Below are 9,451 nucleotides of genomic sequence, written 5' to 3' on the forward strand. Positions count from 1 at the left end.
GGTCACCTTTCTAAGGGGAATGGAATGGGGTTTTCAGTACATTTCCTAATACTGCCCAGGATATTCCATTGAGTGATTCAAGGTTAAATTCTCAAAAGCCTACAACTAGGTCAGTTAGATATTAAGTCTTGTTTTGTTGACATGGGGCCTTAGCCTAAGTAACTCCATCATGGGCCTATGATTTTCTCTTTAACAATATGTATGAATATCTCACAACTTAGCATCATATTTAATGATGAAGGACAGAATGCTTCCCTGCTAAGACCAGGAACAGTAGAAGGATGTCTACTCTTACCACTTCTGTTTAACACTATACTGGAAATTCTAGCCAAAACAGTAAGATAATTTTTAAAACTTATAAAGGAAAACATAAAACTGTGATTTACAGACTACAAATAGGAAATCCAAGGAATTCACAAGAAAACTATTAGAACTGGTCAAAAAGTTTAGCAAATTCACAGGAGAGGAGATCAATACACAAAAATCAACTGTATTTATATAAACTAACAACAAACATTTCAAAAATGAAACCAAGAAAACAACTCAATTAACAACAGCATCAAGAAGAATATAGCAACACTTTTCTAGCTATGTCTTCTGTGTCAAGAGAAACAACAGAAAAATAAACTATTGGGACTACATCAAATAAAAGGCTTTTGCACAGTGAAGGAAACAATCAACAAAACAAAAAGATAAGCTACTCAGTGACAGAAAGTATTTACAAATGACATACCTGATAAATGTTTAGTATCCAAAATCCATAAAGAACTTACACAACTCAACACACAAAAAAACAAATAATCCAATTAAAAAGTGGGCAGGAGACATGAACAATTTATCCAAAGGAGACATACAGACTTATGAACAGATGCTCACCATCACTCAACATCAAAGAAAGGTGAATCAAAACCACAATGAGGTATCACCTCACACCTGTCAGAATGGCTAAACTCAAAAACACAAGAAACAACAAGTGTTGGTAACAATGAAGAGGAAAAGAAACCTTCTTGCCACTTGGTGGAAATGCAAACTTGTGCAGCCACTGTAAAAACTAGTATGGAAGCTCCTCAAAAAATTTTAAAAGAGGTTAAAAAAATATACTGGGTACTTGCAAAGAATACAAAAACACTAATTTGAAAAGATATATGCACCCCTATGTTTACTGAAGCATTATTTACCATAGCCAAAATATGGAGGCAACCCAAGTGTCCATTCATGGATGAATGGATAAAGAAAATGCAGTGTATGCGCGCACACACACATGCGCGATGAATATTATGCTATGTGCAACAACATAGATGGATCTAGAGGGTATAATGCTAAGTGAAATAAGTCAGAGGAACACAAATCATCTAACTCAGATGTGCAATTTAAGAAACAAAACAAATGATCAAAGAAAAAAAGAAACAAACCAAAAAACAGACTCTTAACTATAGAGAATAAACCGGTGGTTACTAGAGGGCAAGTGGATGGGGGGAATGGGTGAAACAGGCTGAATAGGATGAAGAATACACTTATCATGATAAGCACAGAATATTTTATAGAACTGCTGAGTCACTATATTGTACACCTGAAACTAATATAAGGCTGCCTGTTAATTCCACTGGAAATTTGAATAAATATATACACATTTAAAAGAATACAATACATAGAAACATTTAACAAAAGCATAAGACTTCTACATTGAAAACTACAAAATAATGCTGACAGAAATTTTTAAAACTCTAAGTGAAAAGAAAACATTTTGTATTTGTGGGCTAGAAGACTTAATATTAAGTTGGCAAATTGATTTAGAAATTCAATACAATCTCTACCAAAATCTCAGATGGCATTTTTGCAGAAAGTGACAAGCTGATTCTAAAACTCATATGGAAATGCAAGGACCCAGAATAGCCAAACAAGCTTTAAAAAGAACAAAGATGAAGGACTTATATTGTGTGAAATACCAGGAAAGTCTTCCCTAAAGGATATCTATGCTTAGTCCACTGAAAGAAATGGGCAGGACACTCATTTCCCTATTAGTAACTTGAAGTCAGGCTCATGACACCATCCTTACTCCCCCAGCACCAAGAAATACTTCAGTAATAACATGTGACCAAGGAGTAAGGTGCCATCTCTCTGAGGTGATGCTATAAATCAACCAGAAATCTATAGTCGTTATAATTCTCTCCCTTGACCTGACCAATTAGCGAAAACTCAATCATCTGCTTAGTCCTTTTGTTTACAAATTCTTTCAACTGTTCTATCTAAGCAATAGGCTATTTGTTATAATAACAAAATTATGGAATTGACATAGTGTCCAATTTCTATAGCTATGGAAATTAGTCCACAGTGTCTGTAAGTTAACTTGCCCTACATCACCCAGTAAACAGTAACTTATTGTGTACTAAGGATAAGAAGAGCTTAAAAAGTGAATAATCAAGTTCTAAGTAAGTATCAACTAGTTCTGATACAGCATTAAATTAAACACTATAGAGGATAAAACAAGTATTTCCCTACTGTTGGGAAGAAATCAATGCTCTAAAATTTTAAGGGATATATGCAAGTATAGTCATTTGATGATGATTTACTGGTGGCTACATCCTGGGTGGCTCAGTCGGTTGAGCGTCCAACTTCGGCTCAGGTCATGATCTCACAGTTTGTGGGTTCGTGCCCTGCGTCAGGCTCTGTGCTGATAGCCTGGACTGCTTCGGATTCTGTGTCTCCTTCTCTCTCTGCCCCTCCCCCGTTCATGCTTTGTCTCACTCTGTTTCTCAAAAATAAATAAATGTAAAAAAAATTTTTTTTTTAAAAACACAAAAAACAAAACTGGAATACAATGTGAAAAAAGAGAAAATTTAAAAAGAGGTTAGAGTGGGAGAGAGCCAAAGCATAAGAGACTGTTAAAAACTGAGAACAAACTGAGGGTTGATGGGGGGTGGGAGGGAGGGGAGGGTGGGTGATGGGTATTGAGGAGGGCACCTTTTGGGATGAGCACTGGGTGTTGTATGGAAACCAATTTGACAATAAATTTCATATATTGAAAAAAAAGAGAAAATTAATTTTACACAATGATTTACACAATTTTTTTTTTCTTTTCAGATTATATTGAAGTGATTGTAAATGTTCGAAATGAAGAACCAAGCCCACTTAAACAGAGCATTTTTGTAGTGTTATTTTGCTATTGGGGAATGATCTTAGGAAGAAAGCTTTTCTTTTTTTTCTCTTCAAAAAAAAATTGCCACTAAGAAAGAAAAGGCAAGCCATTAAAACAAGAGAAAATCTTTGCAGCATATATAAACAGTATAAAGTTTGTATCCAGAATATGTCAAATATTCCTACAAATTAGTAAGAAAAATAAATCAATAGAAAAATGCATCAGAGACTCAAAAATAACTCATAAAAGAATATCCAGGTGGCCAATACATATATGAAATATGTTCAATATCATTCATAATCAGAGAAATGTAAAACAAAACTACAGGATACAATCACATGCCAACAGAAAGTCTGAAACATAAGAGTTTGACAAACACAAAATACTGGTAAGGTGACTGTGCAATGGGAACTCTCACACATAGTTGGTCAGAGGGAAGATACAACTGTTTTGAGAAAGTGTTATAATTAGTAAATTCCAATGACACTATCACTCCATTCCTATGCATGAAATGAATAGAGATGTGTGTACAGTTAACAAGTACAAGAATATTCAGACCACAGTACATTATATCCCCAAAGTGGAAGAAATTCTTATGTCCATCAAGAGAATGGATAAATAAACTATGATACAGTCATCCAATGGAATACTATAAAGTACTTAAAAGGAATGAACTACAGATACACAAAAACAACATGGGTATATCTTAAAAACATAACACTGAGTAAAATAAACTAGACAAAAAAGAATGTATATCATATTCAAGCACAAAAACTTTTTAAAAAGTAAAATTACATACTGCTAAATTATAAAATTGAATTATCTCAAAAGACCACTAAATTTATTATTTTTTTGTTGTTTTTTTATATATGAAATTTATTGTCAAATTAGTTTCCATACAACACCCAGTGCTCATCCCAAAAGATGCCCTCTTCAATGCCCATCACCTACCCTCCCCTCCCTCCCACCCCCCATCAACCCTCAGTTTGTTCTCAGTTTTTAAAAGTCTCTTATGGGGGCGCCTGGGTGGCGCAGTCGGTTAAGCGTCCGACTTCAGCCAGGTCACGATCTCGCGGTCTGTGAGTTCGAGCCCCGCGTCGGGCTCTGGGCTGATGGCTCGGAGCCTGGAGCCTGTTTCCGATTCTGTGTCTCCCTCTCTCTCTGCCCCTCCCCCGTTCATGCTCTGTCTCTCTCTGTCCCAAAAATAAATAAAAAACGTTGAAAAAAATAAAAAATAAAAAAAAAAAGTCTCTTATGCTTTGGCTCTCTCTCCCACTCTAACATCTTTTTTTTTCTTTTTTTTCCTTCCCCTCCCCTATGGGTTTCTGTTAAGTTTCTCAGGATCCACGTAAGAGTGAAAACATATGGTATCTGGCCTTCTCTTTATGACTTATTTCACTTAGCATCACACTCTCCAGTTCCATCCATGTTGCTACAAAAGGCCATATTTCATTCTTTCTCATTGCCACGTAGTACTCCAATGTGTATATAAACCACAATTTCTTTTTTTTTTAAATAAAACACCCAATTTTTTATTTTATTTTTTCCATGAAATTTATTGTCAAATTGGTTCCCATACAACACCCAGTGCTCATCCCAAAAGGTGCCCTCCTCAATACCCATCACCCACCCTACCCTCCCTCCCACCCCCCATCAACCCTCAGTTTGTTCTCAGTTTTTAACAGTCTCTTATGCTTTGGCTCTCTCCCACTCTAACCTCTTTTTTTTTTTTTTTCCTTCCCCTCCCCCATGGGTTTCTGTTACGTTTCTCAGGATCCACATAAGAGTGAAACCATATGGTATCTGTCTTTCTCTGTATGGCTTATTTCACTTAGCATCACACTCTCCAGTTCCATCCACGTTGCTACAAAAGGCCATATTTCATTCTTTCTCATTGCCACGTAGTACTCCATTGTGTATATAAACCACAATTTCTTTATCCATTCATCAGTTGATGGACATTTAGGCTCTTTCCATAATTTGGCTATTGTTGAGAGTGCTGCTATAAACATTGGGGTACACGTGCCCCTATGCATCAGTACTCCTGTATCCCTTGGGTAAATTCCTAGCAGTGCTATTGCTGGGTCATAGGGTAGGTCTATTTTTAATTTTCTGAGGAACCTCCACACTGTTTTCCAGAGCGGCTGCACCAATTTGCATTCCCACCAGCAGTGCAAGAGGGTTCCCGTTTCTCCACATCCTCTCCAGCATCTATAGTCTCCTGATTTGTTCATTTTGGCCACTCTGACTGGCGTGAGGTGATATCTGAGTGTGGTTTTGATTTGTATTTCCCTGATAAGGAGCGACGTTGAACATCTTTTCATGTGCCTGTTGGCCATCCAGATGTCTTCTTTAGAGAAGTGTCTATTCGTGTTTTCTGCCCATTTCTTCACTGGGTTGTTTTTCGGGTGTGGAGTTTGGTGAGCTCTTTATAGATTTTGGATACTAGCCCTTTGTCCGATATGTCATTTGCAAATATCTTTTCCCATTCCGTTGGTTGCCTTTTAGTTTTGTTGGTTGTTTCCTTTGCTGTGCAGAAGCTTTTTATCCTCATAAGGTCCCAGTAATTCACTTTTGCTTTTAATTCCCTTGCCTTTGGGGATGTGTCGAGTAAGAGATTGCTACAGCTAAGGTCAGAGAGGTCTTTTCCTGCTTTCTCCTCTAAGGTTTTGATGGTTTCCTGTCTCACATTCAGGTCCTTTATCCATTTTGAGTTTATTTTTGTGAATGGTGTGAGAAAGTGGTCTAGTTTCAACCTTCTGCATGTTGGTGTCCAGTTCTCCCAGCACCATTTGTTAAAGAGACTGTCTTTTTTCCATTGGATGTTCTTTCCTGCTTTGTCAAAGATTAGTTGGCCATACGTTTGTGGGTCTATTTCTGGGGTTTCTATTCTATTCCATTGGTCTATGTGTCTGTTTTTGTGCCATAAACCACAATTTCTTTATCCAGTCATCAGTTGATGGACATTTAGGCTCTTTCCATAATTTGGCTATTGTTGAGAGTGCTGCTATAAACATTGGGGTACAAGTGCCCCTAGGCATCAGTACTCCTGTATCCCTTGGGTAAATTCCTAGCAGTGCTACTGCTGGGTCATAGGGTAGGTCTATTTTTAATTTTTCGAGGAACCTCCACACTGTTTCCCAGAGCGGCTGCACCAGTTTGCATTCCCACCAACAGTACAAGAGGGTTCCCGTTTCTCCACATCCTCACCAGCATCTATAGTCTCCTGATTTGTTCATTTTGGCCACTCTGACTGGCATGAACATGTATCTCAGTGTGGTTTTGATTTGTATTTCCCTGATGAGGAGCGATGTTGAGCATCTTTTCACGTGCCTGTTGGCCATCCGGATGTCTTCTTTAGAGAAGTGTCTATTCATGTTTTCTGCCCATTTCCTCACTGGGTTATTTGTTTTTCGGGTGTGGAGTTTGGTGAGCTCTTTATAGATTTTGGATACTAGCCCTTTGTCTGATATGTCATTTGCAAATATCTTTTCCCATTCTGTTGGTTGCCTTTTAGTTTTGTTGATTGTTTCCTTTGCTGTGCAGAAGCTTTTTACCTTCATGAGGTCCCAATAGTTCATTTTTGTTTTTAATTCCCTTGCCTTTGGGGATGTGTCAAGTAAGATATTGCTGCGGCTGAGGTCAGAGAGGTAAAAGACCACTAAATTTAATTATATGTACTAAAAACAGAAAATAGAAAAATTTTCAAGACATATTATTAACAAAAGTAAACTGTAGAATAACATGTATGATGTGATTCTATTTATGTAAAATATGCTTTGTATAATATATGCCTAAAATATTTAATAAAACCTACCGTTAATAATGGAAAGGTTCTATAATCTATTCAATTCAGTAGCCACATATGGCTGCTGGACACTTAAAACATAGTTAATCTAACTGAGGAATTGCATATTTTATTTAATTTGAATTAATTTCAATTTAAACAGCCTCATGTGGCTAGCGTTTACAGTATTAGACAGTACATTATGGATATACAGTGATTTCCTCTAGAACAGGGTTTCCCAACCTTGGCCCTAGTCACATTTGGGACCAATGGTACTTTGTCACAGGGCTGTTCTGTACACTGTAGACATTTAGCAGCACCCCTACCCTCCACCCTCCAGATACTAATAATACCCTCTCAGTCATGACCAAATTATCTTCAGTCAAAATTATCTTTAGACCTTGCTACATATTCCCTGGAGGGCAAATCATTCCCAATTGAAAACCACTTGCTCTAGAGATAGGAAGAAAATGAAGGAAGAGGGCATTGTAACATCTTTCTCTGTTTCTGTTTTCTCTAAATTGTTTAAAAGGATCAAGTACATAGATGTTCTTTATGTAATTAATAATTTAAAAAGGAAGCCTACTTCCTCATGGATAAAATGGGAAGTATATATCTAAACTCTTAAACTGTGAATATTAAAAACGAAATAGAAACAAATCAATTTCTTGCTAAAGTTAAAGACTGAAAGTTATTTCACATAAATAGTTACTAAGAGCAGTGGAGGGATAAGATGGAATCTAGAACAAAAATCTATAACTAGGAGAAACAGTTATTTTTGCCATTTACAAAAATAGGTAAAACAGAAGCAAGAACCATTTAAGGGACATAAAATGAGCCTGGTTTGGGATACAGTAAGATGGAAGAACTTGTGGGCCATTTAAGTAGAGCTGCAGCTTCTAGCCAGAAAACGGTAAAAATTAGAATTAAAAATTAAAGAGTTCTCAATACATAGGTAGTATTTGCAATGATGAACCTTCGGGGAAAGCAAAATGGCTACAAAGAAACTCTGACCCTAACTGAGAAGTGAGAAAGAGGACCACAGGAGAGCGGAGAAGTTGTACCCAGAGAGACAGAAACAACAACAACAACAAAAAAAACCCAGAAGACAGTGTGATCATGAAAGCCAAGAGAAGGCTTTAAAAAAAGAGTGGCTAAAGTCCTTAGATCTCATCTTTACAAAATACAATAAAGAAATATTAAGTAGCCTATTGGCACAAGAAGAGATGAAAGAGATTTAATTCAGGAAAGAGTGAGGTCAATCTCAAAGCAGCACTCACCATTAAAGGAATAACTGTGAACTGAGAAATCACTAGTCCTACCAGTCATCAGAGGAAGGTTGTGCTAGAATAAAACCGCAGAAGTCTCTTGTACCTCTGTCATTCTTGCCTACTCAGACAGCAGCAGGCCTCAGAACCTCAGCTGTCCTTTGGTCCTCAGGAGAGGAGCAGACAACAGTCTCCCTAGCAAACATTTTCTGAAAGGTCTGTAGCACTCTGGCCTCTGACCAAAATAAGGTAGATCCCTTTTGGACTATGAAACACACAAACCACAGTTAATCAGAAACTCTCATGCTTGGGCTCCAGACTCTTCATTCTTGATGCTGCTTCCAAAGATTAAGTTTCCATAAGTGAGTCTGAAGTACTAAATTAGGTTAATGGTCCATAAAGCTCAGACTACAATGTATTTTTATTGTAAGCTTCTAAATCTAATGTTTATCTGTGAAAACACACTTTTGCATTTTGTCATTATTTCAGAAAGCCCTAATCCAGGTCTGAGTTCGTGAACTACACCAAGTCTGGGAAGTTCTGAAACTATAGGTAAAAATTAGTGTGCAGCTTTTTAGGGAGAAAGTCCTTGATTTTCATAACATTCTCAAGGTCTGTCACCCAAGGGTTAACAGTCATTTTAAGTGCATTTTTTTCCTCCCTAGAGTCCTATTTATGATCATTCGTTTATTTTTTTATGTTAATTTATTTGGAGAGAGTGAGGGAGGGGCAGAGAGAGAGAGAGAGAGAGACTGACTCCCAAGCTGGCTCCACACCGTCAGCACAGAGCCCAATGAGGGGCTCGACCCCACAAACCATGAGATCATGACTTGAGCAGAAATCAAGAGTCGGTCGCTTAACCAACTGAGCCACCCAGGCACCCCAATCATTCATTTAATAATTCCCATCTATCCTTTACATTCATGTGGGAAGTTCAGGTAGATATATCCACTAGGAACATGGATATAAGGCTATAGGAATAAACTTAAGAGAAAGATTTGAAAACAAAAACAAACAAAATAGTTTAACAAACCATAAGCCTATAAACAGTTGTTAAAGTATCAGGAGCGGATAGGATGCATCCTCCTACAGGATAGTATTCTAAAAAGGAAAATGGAATTACATCAGGAAACACATACAGGAGAAAGGTAGGCCAATGATGAAGAACCAGAAAGCGAAGCTGGGAAAAAAGGAAGAACCAAGAATCATTAACTGTGCTTCTGTTAACAGGAAAAAAAAAAAAAAAAAAAAAAAAAAAAA

At 37.2% G+C, this 9,451-nt stretch overlaps 1 long non-coding RNA gene across 1 annotated transcript in view; it reads right to left on the minus strand.

Annotated features, from left to right (window-relative positions):
• LOC125935465 (uncharacterized) overlaps positions 1–9,451 on the minus strand; it is a 37,756-nt gene that overhangs the window by 27,391 nt on the left and 914 nt on the right. The gene's annotated exons all lie outside the window — the stretch shown is intronic.

Source organism: Panthera uncia (assembly GCF_023721935.1).
Source record: "Panthera uncia isolate 11264 chromosome A1 unlocalized genomic scaffold, Puncia_PCG_1.0 HiC_scaffold_17, whole genome shotgun sequence".
Taxonomy (NCBI): Eukaryota; Metazoa; Chordata; class Mammalia; order Carnivora; family Felidae; genus Panthera; species Panthera uncia.